This window comes from Arvicanthis niloticus, chromosome X, assembly GCF_011762505.2.
Source record: "Arvicanthis niloticus isolate mArvNil1 chromosome X, mArvNil1.pat.X, whole genome shotgun sequence".
NCBI lineage: Eukaryota > Metazoa > Chordata > Mammalia > Rodentia > Muridae > Arvicanthis > Arvicanthis niloticus.
In genome coordinates this window covers 52,741,889-52,760,157 of record NC_047679.1, presented here as the reverse complement: position 1 = coordinate 52,760,157, position 18,269 = coordinate 52,741,889, and the positions used below count along the sequence as shown (strand labels likewise).

Below are 18,269 nucleotides of genomic sequence, written 5' to 3'. Positions count from 1 at the left end.
GTATAGAACACAGCCCCTGGGTAGCAGCAACTTAGGAGGAAGGGCAGCAGCAACCACTTCCCATCCTGCAAAGGCACCTCCCTCCCTATCTGTCCCTTCCCTACTTCCTGAGTTCTGCTGCCTCTATGGGTCAGAACAGTGAAAAGAAAGGACTCCAATGATTACTTAGCAACCCAAAACATTGAGCTAGAAAGACCACTGAGGGAATTGATTCCCTCCCCAGGGAAGGACTGCCAGCGTTTGCATCAAGAGAATATCTTATCTAGCCCCTTACAGTGTCAAAGGATCATGTCCACAAAATGGGACACTTTGCCAACAATGTCACTGTGAATCTGTATGCAAAAACCAACCAACCAACCAACCAAACAAACAAACAAACACAATTGTTCTTGTTTTAAGACAGGATCTTTATATGGTTCCTAGGCTGGCCTTGAACTAGCAGCAATTCTCCTGCCTCAGATGCTGAGCACTAGGATTACAGGTGGGTGCTACCACACCTGGCAAGGAAAGATTTGATTATATCTGAAGTATATAGCCAGCACTAGCTCTGTGCCAGTCATTGTTTGGGGGCATTTAAAGTAATATTTAATGCTTACAAAGACTAATGTGTAGATTTTAGTATTTATTATCCTCAACATCACCCCCCCCCCGCTTTACCCATGAAGAAATGGACAAAGGCTGAGCCCTCACAGCCAGCGGGTAAGCAGCAATAACAGAAGTCCAAGGTGGATTGCTATTTTCACCTATGTAATGGTGAAGCTCACACTTCTGAGTTGCTGTAACTTTTTGCATTTATCTAACCCTAGGGGTGGAAGAGAAGAATGCTGAAGATGTAACCTGAAGCTTCTACTCTAAGCAGGGAATGTCTTTGAAGTCCCTGCTCTTATCTTAAACATCCTTTTGAATTTTCCAGTTGACATCAGTATACATCCTTGTTGGTGTTTTCTTCTTTACACCTTTAAATTGGTTTGGCACCAGAGGAAGATGGCTAACTTTGGTCTCATGAATTCCCATATCACTGCTTTGTATCCTAGGAATTCCAGACGCTGGGAGTAGGATAGGCTCTCATTCAACCGGAATAGTTAACATTTGTGGAGTGCTTATGGTAGGAACCAACATTCTGGGCACTGTTTTTCCATATAATTTTTATAATTCATATAGTGCTCGCTTATTTGTTTGCTTGCTTGTCTTTGAAACTAGATCTCACATTTTAGCCCAAGCTGGGCTGGAACTCACTGCATAACCCAGGTTTACCTCAAACATATGGCAACCCTCCTGCTACAATCTCCTGGCTTTACAGAGGCAAGCCTCCATACCTGGTTCTACTTACAAGAAAACTGCAGCACAGTGAATTTTATAGTAATTTGCCCAAGGTCACAATTTGGACTGTCAACTCTGGCTACTAACTACTATACATCCTGGCTCTCAGGCCACACAAGAGCTTTTCTTCCACTGTACCCACCCCCTTCCACCGCTCCTTCCATGTACAGTTGATCTGATCATTGACAAGCATTAAGCATATTCCATTCAAGCGGGCAGAGCCTTGAAGGTAGAAATGTGGTTTATTTTCCCTAGCCCAAGGGTTAGGTGGTATATTCATGGCTGTTCCTCATTCACATTTGGCAACTATTTCAGGCCTCTCATCTGTTGTCTGATAGTTACAGCACCAGCTTTTCACACTCACACAGGTCCTCTGCTAGTCTTCATGCAAAACCCCAGCTTCAGAAATGCTCCCCGCTACCTACAGGAACGAGTCCTTGCTTCTAAGGTTGCCATTCAGAGTGCTGCCTAAGCTCACACAGCCTTCCCAGAACACAGTGTCCTGCATTATTAACTCTCCCAATGTGTTCCATGTACCCATCTCTCTCTCAGGAATGTTCATCTGATTTCCTTCTTATACCACAAACATTTACATGGTAAATTCCAAGGTGTCTGAAACCCTGCAGGTACTTTTCTTCTGAGTCAGAATTTCTCTGTGTAGCCGAAGCCTGCTTGCAACTCTCCAGGCTGGCCTGGAACTCAGAGATCCATCTGCCCCTGCCTCCTGATGCTGGGATTAAAGGCATGTGCCACCATTGCCTAGCCCTGCAAGTGCTACTATCATCCCATTTTACAGGTGAAGAAACTGAGGCACAATGATGTTGATGTATTTGCCCTGTGTACTGCATCTGAAAAAGTCTCACACCTCTTTTAAGGATCCCATATGGAGAGTGTAAGTTATTACCTCTCTTTTTAAAAATTATGTGTAGGTGTGTGAGCCTGCAAGAGTATATATGCACCACATATGTAGGAGCCTGCAGAAGCCAAAAGAGAGGGTCCTATCCTCTGAAATTGTAGTAAAGGGTGGTTGTAAGCTGCCATATTGGTGCCAGGAACTGATCCCTGGTCTTCTGCAAAAGTGGTAAGCTATCTTAACCACTGAGCCGTCTCTCTAGCACCACCCTTCCCTTTCTTAATGATTCCACAACTCAGCGGCATTAATGGTGGTTCCAAATTGAATGAACTTGATTATCTATATATCTTTCTGCCCAGTAAGTGAATTTTCTGAGGGTAGAGACTGCTTTTTATCATTTATAGCATATCCATTGCTCAGGAAGTTGGTACTTGGCACAGAGTTGGCACTTAGAGAACGTTTGTTGAAGGCTTGAGTGAGCAGTGCCTGGAGGAGAGCCTAGGCAGGTAAGTAACAAGCCAGGAAGCAGCCTTAACCAAATCAACTGTCAGAAAGCCTCGGGATGTTCTTTCCTCAATGTTTGAAATGAAGTGGGCATAAAACCAGCTCAGTAACCAAGCATGGATTACAACGTCAGGTGGTAGTAAAGAAGACATTCCTGTGATCACATCAAACTCAGGGTCATAGTCTCAGCATTGCTCTGGCTGAGCAGGTATCTAGCTGGCCACAAGGGCCAACAGTCCTGGGGCTGCTCTGGAAACTGTTAGTTTCTCTACTTCCCTCTCAAAGGCCCCATGGTTGCCTCTATGAAAGAGATTGAAGCCCCAGGGAGTTGGGGTTTGTTGTTTTTGGTCCATAGCACTATGCTTCAGTGGTGAACTTACCCTGTTCTCTCCTGGCCCGCCAAACACACTTTGTGAAAAAGGAAACCAGAGTTTGGGCACAACTCTGGGCTTGAGTCCTGGCTATGTCACATAGTAGTTATATAATCTCTAGCAAGTCACTAAAACCTAAGTTTCTTTACCCAGAAAATGGATTTCTCTCTCTCTCTCTCTCTCTCTCTCTCTCTCTCTCTCTCTCTCTCTCTCTCTCTCTCTCTCTCTCTCTCTCCAGGCCATAAGCCTTGAGAGAACAGGTAGGTGGGCAGGTGAGTACTTTGTGAAGGGAAAATGACCTGCCACAGATAGACTTGCAGGCTTGGTAATCCTTCCAATGGTGTGCCATATCTTTCCAAAGGTGAATCTCAGGCCTTCCTCAGACTTGCCTGGAATATCTGCGTCCCAATTCTAGACATTCAGTAGCCTGGCTGGCCTAAAGTAAAAGGAAAGTCTTTTTCAGCCAAACCTCAGATAGCGGTTCTCAACCTGTGGGTCGCAATCTCTAGGGGTGTGGAGGGGTGTTGCATATCAGATATCATGCATATCAGACATTTACATTACAATTCATAACAGTAGCAACATTACAGTTATGGAGTAGAAATGAAATACATTTATGGTTGGGGGTCACCACTACATGAGGAACTGTATTAAAAGGTCATGGCATTAAGAAGGTTGAGAGAGCCACTGCCTTAGGTGGTTATTGGATAGGCAGCCACTGGGCCTGTGAGTATTCTGCTTCCCCCCCCAGCCCCCCCCAGCCCCCCCTCCCCCAATGCTGGAGAAAGTGCTAAGGACTTCAACTCTCTAGAAGCCTGGGAGGCAGACACTAGTTTCAACAGGTGATATGTCATATCACTCCTCAGAGCCTTCCTTGTTAAATAAGGGAACTACAGCCTGGGCTGAAGCTCAGTAGTCAGTGGTAGCATACAGCTCAACTAGCAAGCACTGAGGCCTGAGTCCAGCTGCACAGCTGGAAGAGAAGAAGCTGGTGGGAAGGTAGAGATAATGAATACCCACCTTCTCAAACTGCCAAGTAGATCAAACCCTAGAACATCAGTCAGATGTGCATGTCAACAGGAAGCACAAGACCTAGCCCCTCCCCGTTGCTTTCTTCTTGGTTCTTCGCTGAGCATGGTACTCAGATCCAATGCCCATTAATTCTTTCTGCATTTATCTAGGACGTAGTGCCCGCGTGTACTCGCAGGTGACTCTGATCCCTAGCTACCCTCCCTGGCCTTAGTACCACATACTAAGTCATACTTAGTGCCACATACTAAGTACCTCAGTCAAAACTTGGAGAAGCGCCTTGTCTTCGGCTCCTCACTTGACAGGGTGTGTAGCACCAATATACATATAGCACACACCATGAAATCTGGCTCAGGTTTCTAGGCCCTGTCTACCTGAGCAAGTAGCCTGGCCATGAACAACAATCTTTGATTTTTTTTCATCCTGAAACTCAAAAATCCCACCCTTTAACCATGAGGGCCTTCTTGGAAGCTTATCCTATCATATGCTCTTCTGGGTTTCAAAGCCAATACGTCAGTGACCAGTGGGGGTTCAGGGCCTGCCCAGCAGGCTACCCTGGAGTTGGCATCATCCATGAGCCGCAGATCCATGTCTCCTGGTCCACAGGGAGATTCTGAGGCCTGTGCATAGAGAAACAAGTCATTCACTGCCTTGTACCCAGTATGTGCCTTTGCCTTGTCTGGTCCCCAAATTCTGTGTTCCAGGTTTCTCTCTACACCTCAGTGGCTCCAGAGATCTGCCAGGAAGAACTAATTCCACAGAAACCCTAAAGTTTACTGAAAAAAATTTACTCCACAATTTATCTTCAGGGTGGTGTCTCCAGGTACCTCATGTTCAAGTTCTGGAAAGAAAAATCAGCAACTCACAGGTTCTTAGCTAAGCAACACGGGTGGTAGAACACCCTGGCCAGCTAGAGGCACAGCTGCAGGAAGGGTGAAATGCCAGGCTTCCCCCCAAGCCCTGAACTCCCTCTACAAGTATGGGTTGGAAGTCAGGCTTTCAAATTTCTAGAACATGGAAGAGGAGTCTTGTAAAAATGTCAGCTTGGGCTAAGAGCCTCATTAGAAGACCTGGAGGTAGGACTCAGCTTGACTGTATTCCTCAGATCTCAAACCCAAGCATAAGGGAACTACAGCCCTTGTCACAATGGGAACAAGGAGAGGTCCTTGACTTGCTGTCTTCAAGTTTGAGGTGGTCCAGCAAGATAAACCTATCCAGTAAGGCTGATCCCACGAAGGCACCTCCCTCCTGTCCTGCTCACCCTTCCCCCTACTTTTTCTCCACCAGTGCCTTGGGGTAGCTCTTCTGTGTTTCAGCTTACCCAAGGAAGCACTTCTCCTTGACCAACCTATTGTCCTCCAAGCCCAGTAGTGCCACCTAGATCCCACTCTGCCCACCACTTGCTACAGACTCTGGTGCCATGCCTTGCCCTCTCTGGATTGTGATAGTTTCATCTCTGCATGAGGATTGCCTCGGAGGAAATGGGGGAGGGGAGAACTAGGGAAAGCTGAGCCCCATGCCTGTTCTTCCTTGTTTCTATCAAAACCACATAGGCAGATTCATTTAGTATTCAGTCGGGTGAGGGCAGGGAGTCTCCATTAAAGGAAACTTTAAAACCAATAGACATGGTGATGTATGCTTTTAATTCCACCACTATGGAGAAAGATAGGAGGAGCTCTGTGACCTGAAGACCAGCCTGATCTACATAGTGAGTTCCAGTTCAGGCAGAGCTACATGGTGAAACTGTGTCTTGAAATGGGCAGGGTGCTGGAAAGATGGCTGAGTGGCTTAAAGCATTCTCTGTCTCTCTGTCTCTGTCTCTGTCTCTCCCTCTTTGTGTGTGTGTGTGTGTATGTGTGTGTGTGCGCGCGCGCGTGCGTGTGTTGAGGGTTTTTTTTTTTTTTTTTATCTTTTTGCAGTTCAGACTTTATGGTTTATTAATCATGTCTTTCCACATAATTTTAACCAAGCAGACTGAGAAAATATACTGTAATCATTAACAGATGACGGCAGTATTGATGAAAGTGTTCACATGTTTATAGAAGGTGACAAGAGACACTGGCCCCATCAGTGCCAGAGGTTTGTACATTTCATAGAAAAAGAGGGAAAGTAGTTCACTGGCATTTAGCTAGCACTATTCTTTGTACGAAGAAGAGTGTTGGTTCATTCTTTTAAAACAGGGTCGCACTATGGAGCTCAGAGTGGCCTCAGACTCTGCATCCTCCTGCCTCAGCCTCTGGGCTGCTGGAATTATAGCCCTGCATCACCATGCCTGGCTTTAGATGTGTTGTTCCTGTACTTGAGCCTCAGCTGTCTGCTGACTTACTATTGAACCCAGCATGTCACAGTGATTCTTACCAGTTCTAAAATTACATTTATTTATTTATTTATTTATTTATTTATTTATGGAGTGGTGTGCCTGCATGGCAGTCAAAGGACAAGTTACTATAGGCTCTCTCCTTCCACCATGTGATTATATGAGTTCTGGGGACTGAACTTGGGTTGTCAGGCTAGGCAGCAAGGGCTTTACCCACTGCACTATACCACTGACCTACTCAACAGTTTTGAGCACTAACAATGTCGCAGGCACTTTTTGAATGCTAACCCTGGACCCACTTCTTTGATCCTTTAACACCTTCTTTAAAGGCAATAGCCTTTAAAAACCCTTGTTTTTTTGTAAATTCAGTCACCGAGGCACTGAAAACCTTGGCAGTTTGTCCAAGGCCACTCAGTGTCAAGGAGGGCTGCAATTGGTACTCAGACACAAGTGATTGGGGTTAACATAGGGCTTGTTCTGGAAGCAAAGGGAGGCTACATGATGTGTTCCCATTGGTGTGTCACATTTTCTGAGACAGAGCCTAACTTTTGGACCATTTCTCTAAATAGCCAGCAGTGGTGAAACACTGTTTGTTGAAAGCAAAAACAAAATCAAAACAAAACAAAACAAAAACAAGGACCAGTTGACATTTTCAGAGTCTAAAAGAAAAGAAGCAACAACAGCTGTGGCAGGGTCTTAGAAGGGGCTTGGATATCCACACAGAATAGGACTCTACAGATGGTCTCCTTTTCAGCTTTTATTGACCTTGTCACTCCAGATCACCCCCCCCCACTCCCCCAGCTCCTTCTTGTTCCACTCTTTTTTCTGGCCCCTACACCTTTCTCTTCCTCTCTCCTCCCTCCCCTTGCTCAGTAAGATTCATAACTTGCTAAACCACAACCCTCCTCTATTCCCACTTTTGGAGGCAATTTTGCATCTGGTCCGACTGCTTCTCCTGATTGATGCTCCCTTCTCAGTGGCCACATTCATCTCTATTCCGGCCCCACCTACCTCCCCCAGGCTCGTTCCCTCAACTTTAACCTCACAGCCTACAGGTACAGTGCGGAGGCTTGCCCCTTCCCACTTCACCTAGCCTTCCAAGCTGCTCCATTGTCTTGACAAGCCCCTTATCTTTTCCAGGTCTCTCAGTTTTCCCATCTGTTTGTCAACTGTTAAAAAGGACAGATAGGAGGTTGGAATGCCTGACATTCTGCAGCTCTCTTCACCTCTCATTGCCAAAAGTTTTATATCTGCTTCATTTGGATACTAAATATTCTTCTCTGCATCTTTCTACTTCATTTATATGAATACACATTTCTTTTTTTGGCAGACAACTTTGAAAGAATCCATTGAAAACAGAATCTGAGGAACTGGGTGCTAAGAGGGGCAGAAAGCGGAAACAAGACTTGCAGACATTTCAAAGAGATTGAAAGTGCTTGGGGACAAGGCCAGGCCAGTGCCCATTTGGTGAAGCAACAATATTTTACAAGCCAAGCAATTTTAGAAAACTGATTCCCTCAGCTACGTTTAGCTTCAAAGAAAGGTCAAGGGACAGTGAGTCTGGAAACAGGCAGTAGCAAAGCGTCAGCATCTAGGTGTGTAGCTCACAACCAGAGGTGCTGTCCCACATTACCCAGCATCACCAGCTGCCTGCTCTGCACAAGACACGGGGGAGCCAGGGGCACAGGGGACAGAGCTCCCGATGGGCTGAGGTTTCTATTTCAAAGGTGCAGAGACAACATGGAGATTAATAGAGAGCCCCTTGCAGTTCCTGAGATGCTTTCATCTGGTTTGCTTTTACAGCAACCCTGTGAGATAGTGAGATAGGAAGGTTACCCCATTTACAGATCAAAGAGGAGACAGAATTCACTCAAGTTGATTTGACAGCAAGGGGCTAGCCAGACCTTAACCCAGAGTGTTTTGACTCCAGAGCCAACACTGGAGTTGCTCATTCAAAACCCTCATGCCACTGCTTTTATTTATTTTAAGGTAATGGAGACAGACCCCAGAGTTTCATACATGGTAGGCAAGCACTGTACTGCCGAGCTATATACTCAGTCAGTCTCTCTCTCTCTCTCTCTCTCTCTCTCTCTCTCTCTCTTTTCTTCTTTTGGCATTTTTCACTTTGAATCAGGGTCATATTAAATTGCTTAGGGTAGCCCTTTGGGCCACCAGGATCAACAGACATATATATATATATATATATATATATATATATATATATATATATATATATATATGGTGTGTGTGTGGTGTATGCACACATGTACCTACATGCTTACCTGCATGAACAGGCACTATAATGCATGTGTGGTCAGAGTATGACTTGCAGTTCTTGGTCCACTCCTTCCACTATGTAGGTTCCCAAGGTGGAACTTAGGTTACTGAGCTTGTTGGTAAGTGTTTTTTACCTGCTGAGCCATCTCACTGCACAACTTTGTTGCTTTCAATTACCCTGAAAACACACACACACACACACACACGCACACATGCACAAGCACACACACATACACACCATGGATGGGGATGGGGTAGAGAGACTGACTCTGTAACAGTGGCCAACTCCAGTAGTAGGTTGTGGGATTTAAACTATCTTCTATTTGATAGGCAGATACCCAGGTTTAAATTTTGACCTGGAGATGGGCTGGAGAGATGGCTCAATGGTTAAAAAAAAAAGATTTTTTTTTAACCTGGAGCATGTATTTTACTTATTCTATATATGAAAGGAAATAGCTCAAACACAAGGCAGATCATGAGCCATGTGACACAGCAGATACACAATCTTCTGGGGATTTGGAAGAGGAAGGAGACAATATTTGCACTAGGCTTCCAAGAATGACAAAGGTCTAAACAGACTAGAGTCTTCCAAGTGAGTCTGCAAATTTACCATTCTCCCTCCTCAGCAGTTGCTGACTTCTGAGACAGCAGGCCAGCTGCAAAGGAATTCTTCCTGAACAATTAGGTGCACACAGTGTGTAGGATTTCCTGTTTCCTTTCCTAGCTTCATGTTATACTGTGGTACCTGTGGCAGAGCCCCAGGCTTGGGGAACACCTGCTTTGATCCATATGCCCTTCAGTCTTCCCTGGGCAGCTCAAACTGAACCAGTTTAGCTAAGACAGAAGGGATTACAGTGGCCAGGCAAGGCCATTCTTCCAACTGCTTTTTGCCATTTTCTACCAGAATCCAGGATTCTGTGTCATACTACCTGATCACATTTTTGGTATGTCAAGGACAAATCCCTTTCCAACTAAGGATCATAGAAACAATGTAGACACAAAACAACAACAACAAAAATCCCAAAACAATAAACAAACAAACAAACAAAAAACCTCACCACCACCACCACCAACAAAAACCATAAGGACAAAAATCAAACAAAAAATCATAGACTCCAATCCTCTCATTTTAATTATGAGGTAATGAGGACCCAGAGAAAACAAGGATCTGCCAAAGGTCAGAGGGTCTGTTAGGAGTGAAGCCAACATATCCTGCCTGGTTATACTTTAGTCCCCAGGAATGAGACCTTTTCAAAGATGCTTATTGGCAGACCTAAGACAGAAAGCACATCTGCTCTTTAGAGACCTGGTCACCAGGCATTTCTGATCCTGCCATCCATCTATCAGCAATTCCTCTCTGGCCTGCATGCTCTGGTCTCCCTGGAGTGGGGGTTGGGGCTCTGGAATCCTGATTCAACATAAGCAGCCTCTATCCCAGAGGCCTGGGGATTCATTCCTTGAGCCTCAGCAGATGCTTTTGTGATCTCAAGTCAGATTTCTGGATGGAAGGAAAACTCTTTCCTTAAAGCCTCTCTACTGCCTGAGTTAGTGACCGTGGCAATCAAGTCATCATTTGGTAATCATCATCATGCCTTGTCTGAGCAGTCTCATTCCCTCCTCACACTTAAAATCAAGGATCCAGCTATTCCTATGCAACATGTACATCTATAGAAACTATGTGGTCTAAAAGCAGAATATTGGGGTCTCCATTTTCAAATGTAGAGAAATGCCAGGGGTAGTGCTACATGCCTTCATCCAAGTGCTCAGAAGGCTAAAACACAAAAAACACTAGTTCAAGACCATCCTGAACTACATAATGAATTCCAGATTAGCCTGGACCACAGAGATAGAGAGAGAGAGAGAGAGAGAGAGAGAGAGAGAGAGAGAGAGAGAGAGAGAGCGCCAAGTCTCAGAGAGGCATTACAGAAATGACAGTGACAATTCAGAGCCAGAACTTTGTGAATTCTCTTGCCATTCTATAGTTATTTTTCTCTTTTTCTTTTTCTCCTTCTCTTTTTCCTTCCCTCCCTCCCTACCACCTTCTGTTCCTTCCTTCCTTTCTTTCTTTTGCTTGATTTATGTTAAAGATGGATAGGTCATTATAAGGGAGGAGAGAAAAACTGTGACAACACAGGAAGAGAAAGGAATCTCTCACTCTGGAGTCTGGTTGATACTGGTCAGGTGGGAATGAGGAATTCCGGCACAATTAACATTTGCTGTGAACATTGTCCACATAGAGACAACATTTCTTTTAATACAAAATTACACATAATTTTTAAAATGTAAAAAGAGCAAGAAACTTAGCTTAAGGACTAAGCATGTATAACCTGGAGCATGGTGTTACTCCTCTGGATACTTCCTGGGGACCACACAAGCAGGATCATTAATTTTTGTTGACAGTAAAGATCCCCTCACTCAATGCACACTACCTTGTCCCACAATTATTTTCTGCAGCAAAATCAAGGATCCAGCTATTCCTATGCAACATGTACATCTATAGAAACTTCAGGGGTGGGCAGAGCTGATTTTCTTGCAGGGTTATATATTTCTCTGAGGCCCAAAGGCAGAACTACACTTCTACCCTGGAAGCTAGCTACAGACTATTCATGTTTGTCAACCCAGAAGCCAGAACTATAAAAGACCTAGAAATCCTGTAATATTGGACATTTTTTTCTGTTTTTCTAACTTACCCTTTTGCATTGGCCTTCCTAGTATTTGCATAGGTAGGGGCACATGATAGTTCCCACTTCTCAGTGGTAGAGAGCTGAGACAGCAAAGCCAGGCAAACTCACAGCAGCTCATCAGGAGTGGTAAAGTGGTTATCCCAGGAAACAGTTGGGATAAAGCAAGGCACTTCTCTGAACTGGGTTTGTAAAAACAAGAAGCTTGTACTTTGCAAAGCCTGGGCGCTGTGTGTTGTTTTTGTGTGTATAATTAATGTCTGTTCCCTCTGGACTTTAATGGAAGGTTTTGAGTGAGTGTCCTTTAGTTATCCTCAGAGAAGAGAGAAGTCCAACTCTTCCTTTAGCCATAGCAGCACATAGAGCAGGGCATAACCAGGGGTCAGATGTGTCGATACCAGTGGTGAGATCAAAGAATGACAGTTGTCAGTGAGGATGGGGTGTGAGAAAGGGCTGGAGAGTCTCAACCTACAGCCTTACCCCTGCTTAAAAGTCTCCCTTTGACCTTTTTCTCTTTCCAAACCTTGAAGGGCTCCCTGTTTTGTTTTTAATATGGAAGGCCATTCCCTTCCTCTGTGGAATGTATGCCCAGAACTAGCCTGTTCCAGGCACAAATGGGACACAGGATTAGAAGCCTGTGTTCCCGGGAACCCCACTTCCTATGTTTTCATTTTTCTTCTCAAAAATGCAAACCAAATCAACTCTTCCTGTTTCGGGATTTGGGATGTGGAAGGTCACACAGCAGGAACCTCCAGCAAACAGTTCAGAAAGGGACTGGGAAAGCTGGCCCCGGGCTGCCCTGCATGGGGGTGGGGGCTGTTTGAGTGGATTCAGACCTAGAAGAAGAAGGGTGGAATGAGAAGCAGCATTCAGGCTGGGACAAGACTCATGTCTGCTTCTGACACCAGTTTGCCCTGCTTTTCCACAGCAGACATAAGCTGTCGTGGGGCAATCAACAGCACAGCGCTTCATCTCCCTGGTCATTGGGAGGCTAACTGGGGCTGTGGCAGAAGATCTTAGAGCCAAGGCTATTCACTCTGTGGAAGGACAGAGTCTCAGGAGAACATTGTCCAAGAGTAGGAACTTGTCCCTAGTTTGTCATTCATCTAGCTATCTATACGTTCTTCTCTAGTCACTTCCTTGCACTGAGTTTTAAGTTCTCACCTTTAATGAGCACATTGGTCAATGCAAGCAATAAGATCCCTTCTACCTCAAACACCAGAAAAGTGTAAATAGCAATCAATAGTCACAGGGAAGATGGAATGAATTCACGTTCATGAATCTCCAAGGGCTAAAAACTGGATCAATAAGTAGAAATTGGTTTACACCCAATTTGGTCTCAATATTAATAATGTTCACTAGGCATAGAGTACTTGAAATCTTAACATTCAGAAAGGTGAGACATGGGAATTTTTGCAAAGAGCTGCAAGCATGAAGCCCTCCAGGACTACATAGTGAGATTATCTCAAAACAGCACAGGAGGAGGAAGGGGAGGATGGAAACTTTGAACTGAGTATAAAATACCAAAGGCTTCACAATACCTAGAGAGTTTGGTCAGAGCCAAACTAGTCAGTTAGCAGGAATGGTATAAAAAAGGGAGCCAGCTAGCATCTGAACATTAGGTTCAGGTATAATCTCTTGCTTCTTTCTATATTGAAAACTCAAGACTCAAAATGATATCTTCTGGAGACCTCCAATTTATAAAGCTGGAACTACTTGAACAAAGCGGGCAGTTCTGTCCTCTCTCATGGCTCCCAAGGACTCTCTGAGGGTTCTAGGGTTCCTTAGTACTTGCTGTGAGAAGTATTAACATGGCTCTTAAGGACTTTTCCTATCTTGAGATGTAGGGCAAGCTCCAAGTTGTAATGGCTTAGTGGAAACATATGTCACATGGATCTGCGCCCCAAAGCCATGCCTTAAGACATTTTGCCATCTGAAACCAGTGGGTCTTTCTATTGATTTGTAATAGATGGATTCAAAGCTGAAATGAGAGGGGAGAAAGTATAATGATTCACCAATCCTATTGCCTTAAGGTCTTTGGCTATACCATCAGAAAATTAAAGACACTCTGTGGCAGATTCACTGTTTATGTGAAGTCCTCAGCTTAGATTTGGGGATATGTGGGTCAGGCATGTAGACAATATACAAGAGCTCATAGTCTACTAGATGGACGAGAGAATGAAAGCATATCAGACAAGGTGATGTGTTACAATGGAAACAGGCAAAATGGAAATGATGTCTGAATGGTGGCTTGACAAGCTGGCAAAGCTAAGGATAGAGTTGAGTGGAAGAGAAGTTGCCTACCATATGAAGCCATGGGTTTGATTCTCCATAATATAAGTAAAATGAGGAAGAAGGATAAGGAGGAGGAAAAGGAGGAAGATAAGAAAAAGAGGAGGAGGAAGACAAAGAAGAAGATGATGAAGTAGAAGACAAAAAAAGAAGATAAAGAAGAAGGAGGAGGAGGAAGAGGAAGAAGAGGAGGAAGAAGAAGAAGAAAAAGAAGAAGAAAAAGAAGAAGAAGAGGAGGAGGAGGAGGAGGAGGAAGAGGGGAGGAAGAGGGAGAGGAAGAGGAGGAATGGAAAGTATACAAAAAGCTTAGTGGTAGACAGAAATTATGAAACAGTAGAATTCATCCATGCATGTGCTGCTATAGGTCCAGATGGAGGGCTGTGGCAGTGTGGATGGAAAAGAAGGGGCAAATATAGGAAGCATTACAAAGAAATTTCTTGGGTTAGAGAGATGGCTCAGAGGTTAAGAGCACTGACTGTTCTTCCAGAGGTCCTGAGTTCAACTCCCAGCAACCACATGATGGCTTACAACCATCTGTAATGAGATCTGATGCCCTCTTCTGGTGTGTTTGAGGACAGCTACAGTGTACTCATAGAAATAAAATAAATCTTAAAAAAAGAGAGATCTCTTTGTAATGGCTTAGTGGCTAAATGGTAGCAAGTAAGAAGGATTCTGGAGTCCAGGGGACATCCATAATCCTTGCTTGAGTGGCTGAGTGGCTACTGGTGCATTAACCAAGAAAAGGAGTCTGGGATGAGAAGGTTTCCTGAGGCATAGTGAAAACTGTAATCTCTGGTGGTGAGTTTGAAGGGACCACATGCCCTTTTGTGATAATGTCTGATAGCACCTTCTAGATCCTTCTTGGACACTTCATCTGCAATTCCTGCTCCTCTCTATCGTCTAATCTTCTGGATTGGCTTGGGCTATGAAAATGGGCAAGTATACACTGTGCCTCCATGCATTTGTCTGATTTGCATCTATAAGCCTGAGATGGACTCTGATTTGTCCTGTTGAAAATAATAATTGGGAATCTAGGTGTCACAGCACCTTTGGCCTCAAGCAGAGCGCATAGGATTCTACACAGTTCTGGAAACCCTTGCCACATCCCCCCTCCCCCAAAATCTTGAAATTGCCCTTTCCATCAATCTCAGTTTGACTCCTGCTTAATGCAGGAATGTATGGGGTGAGACATAGGAGACAATGCAGAGCCAAATGCAGGAGACCATGATGACTTCTTGGTTCAAACTTCTCATTGGATAGATGATGAAACTAAGGTTCAATAAAAGCAACTGACAGAAAAGGTGTTGACGGCAGAGATGGGACTAGATGCTCCGTCTTTTCAGCTCAAAGCCAGTGTCTGCCTTAGCTGTATTTACTTTAGATCATGGCTGAAAGATTTCCTGTCTCAAATGATAATCCGTTCCAGATACCTTTCCAACTAAGTAGATGTTTATGACCTTCAAAGTTGCTGCAGAAAATATGTCAAAAGATAAGCAAGTCATGGTCTGCAAATGTTCTTTGCAAAATAGCAAATATGGAGTGGTTGAATCTATCAAGAACCAGTTATAAGAATGATTTGGTTCTTTTCAAATGAAAGAAGTGGCCTGGGTTCTGACGATGATGATGGTTTTCATATGCTTGGTATTTTAGTCTGCTGCCCTCCTGAGTTTGGGAGGTGACACCCAATAGTATCTTGGATTCATATATTTAAATGAAGAAATCTGTTTCTATTTTCTACCTTTTACATCCCCCCCAAGAATCGGAGGACTCAATTGATAGGCAGAATCCAGTACAGAAGACAAGCCTGCAGCCAGACTGGAGCCAGTCGGGTTGGGAGTGGGAGCTCTGGTTACAGGCAAAGTATTACCCCCCAGGTTGCTGCAACCATTTTGGCAGCAGCCTGGAGAGTGGCTCTGAATGGCTTTGGGCAACAAAGGAGCTTTGTGCAGTGGGAGCAAGGGGCCTCAGAGAGGATTTGGCACAGAGTGGTAGGAAGAAAGGCCCCGGCTCCCCTCATCTCTGCTTGCTGCTGGACAGGGGAGCTAATGACTTCCATGGAAATGTGGAGTGTGCAGTGGAGTGACTGGCTTTCAGAGCAACATATACCTTACTGGTGCTTTAGTGAAGAGTAATACATTGCGTAGCTAGGAACACTTAGACCCAGAGAGGAGAAGGAAGAAGCCTAAAGTCACACAGCTGGCAAAGGACAAAGCCAAAACCAAAATAGAGGTCGCCTGCCAGTCACACACACCCCCAGCCCCACACCCAGCTACAATCAAGTATTAGAGACTGGTTTGAATTATGGTTTTATTTGGAGGAAGTGGGTTTCTGCTAGGTTCCAGAAATATATCCATCATAGAAACAATCTATGCTTCAAAATTATGGTGGGAGAACCTGAAGGAAGTGGGACCCTGATAGCAGGGGTCCTGGAAGGTCCATGTGAGTTGAAGTGAGCTGGACATTCCTCTCACTCTTTGGGAAGGTAAGATCTAGGCAAAAGACCCCATGAACTCTCATACCACGTTTTCCTCTGCACATAGAACAGAGGGAAATAGAACTGCCTCAGAGAAATCTTTGGTTAACTCATCGTAATAAGAAGATTATATGTACTAATCACAGGCAACTGCCAGGTTTCAGGAACTATCTTGGCTGAATTTGTTGTTGTGGTGGTGGTGGTTTGTTTATTTGTTTTTGCCTCTGGCTGGTCCTTTCCTGTGCCCCTCTGTTCTGCAATGCTAGCATTCCATGGGCACGTGGCTGCACTGAGATTCCTAGAAGGGAAGGAATCTGCCTTAAGGGTAGTTCCAGCAGAGGGGGCAGAGTCCAGACTAACTCCCAAACAAATGCTGACTCTACCACCCCACATTTCCTGCCCTCACAGTTCTTCCTCTGACACCCTTTCCGCATGCCCCTCTCCCCACCTCCACGGTACCAAGCAGCTCCCTTTCTTCAGACCACCTAAACTCATTGAGGAACCAAAAAGCTTGTATGTAACACTGGTCACCTCCAAGAGGATTGTTCGGCAATTGAGAGACAGGAGCAGGAAGACATTTCGGTTTTGTAAAACTCCTGAATTTTGGAACACGAACACACTATCTATTCGACAAAAAATAATAAAGTAAAAACAAGATCTTCTAGCAGTGAAATATCAGAAACCATCACTTCATTCACTACTTTGACACTTGTTTTTTTTTTATTCAGGCTCTCGCTATGTAACTAGGGCAGCCTGGAAACCATCATCCTTGGGCCTTTTCCTCTGCTTCCTGAGTGCTGGAATTGCAGGTGCGAGCCACATGCATTTTACTGTTCCTGTGTCTAATCCTTGTGGACCATGCTCCTTTTCTCTGGCTTGCTCCACTTTTAGTGTATATGCTGCTAGTAAGCACAGCTTTGACGTCTGCAATGCACTATTCCTTGTGATCTATGTGGGTCTTGTGGAAGGAGTCCCATTATACTGATGCGGATAGCACTCTAGAGAGGAAGAAATTGGCTGGGGCTCACACAATGAGATCTGAAAGGAACTCTGGGCTAGCGCCTTGCTGCTGCAATTACCACATTCATACAAACTCATAATTGCTGCTAACTTGTCCTTGATTTGGCCTGAGAACATGCCCTCCAGTAGACATTATTTTCAAACTTGAACCCAAACCAATAGAAGGAAGGGCAGTCCTATCTCTGCTTCATAGATGGCAACCTTTCCTGCCACCCTCTAAAAGATATTCCTCTCCTCTGGAGGCCACAAAGTCCCCATCCTCCCAGGGGTTAGCACAAGCATGCCAATTTTGTACAGATATTCTTTTTTTTTAGCTCAGTATGTACACATGGATGACCTTGAACTCTGATCCCCTTCTTTCTGGTCTGCTGCCCTACCATACCCCATTTTTGCTGTTCTACATATTGAACCCAGAGTTTCAAGTATGTTGGGTAAGTAGTCTACCAACTAAGCTGTATCTCTGGCTCCCCTGCCAGAGATATTCCTAATGAGACAACCTAGCAGCTGTAAGTCCATTTGTCTGAGATGCAGGGGTCACTATTTCAGGGCCCAAGGGGTTTCTTTTAGCCCATGCAGCTGGTGTCTGGGAAATGGAGAAGTTTGTCATTCTCCTAGTATGGGCAGCACCCAGAACTTATGCTCCCAGGGGTCCCTGGTACAGAGAAGAAACTGTGCTCAGCAAGAAGTCCTGGAATGATGATGAGGTCTTGAGAAGCAGATGCATGCTGTGTGCTTGTCAAAGCAATGCTTCTTCAAAATAGGTCTCTCCCATCTGCTGTCATAGCAATGCAAATAAACACCTCGCCCTGCAGTGCAGTTCTTCTTTTTAGAAGCCACCACCCAAGAACTCTGGGTTCCTCAAGTGGAAACATCCTTGGGAAGTCACCAAATGCCCCTTGACTTCTGGGAAGATTGCACCTAAATCAGTTCCAGCTGTCTTGGAAGGTCCTTGACAGCAGAGTTCCTATTGTCCCTCCTGACACCTTCACAGAGGGTCTCACCTCAGCCTTTAGCATCAGTGATGACTCACTGTTTCAGCGACCACCCCCCAGCCCTATGCACCATCTAGGAATGATGCTCATTCAAGTCCTGGGCTCCTCCAGACAAAAAAAGATAGGTGAATGACAATGGC

The 18,269-nt window shown here is 44.8% G+C and overlaps 1 protein-coding gene across 1 annotated transcript in view; it reads right to left on the bottom strand.

The window, feature by feature from the left end:
* Stard8 (StAR related lipid transfer domain containing 8) overlaps nt 1–18,269 on the bottom strand; it is a 71,488-nt gene that overhangs the window by 39,797 nt on the left and 13,422 nt on the right. The gene's annotated exons all lie outside the window — the stretch shown is intronic.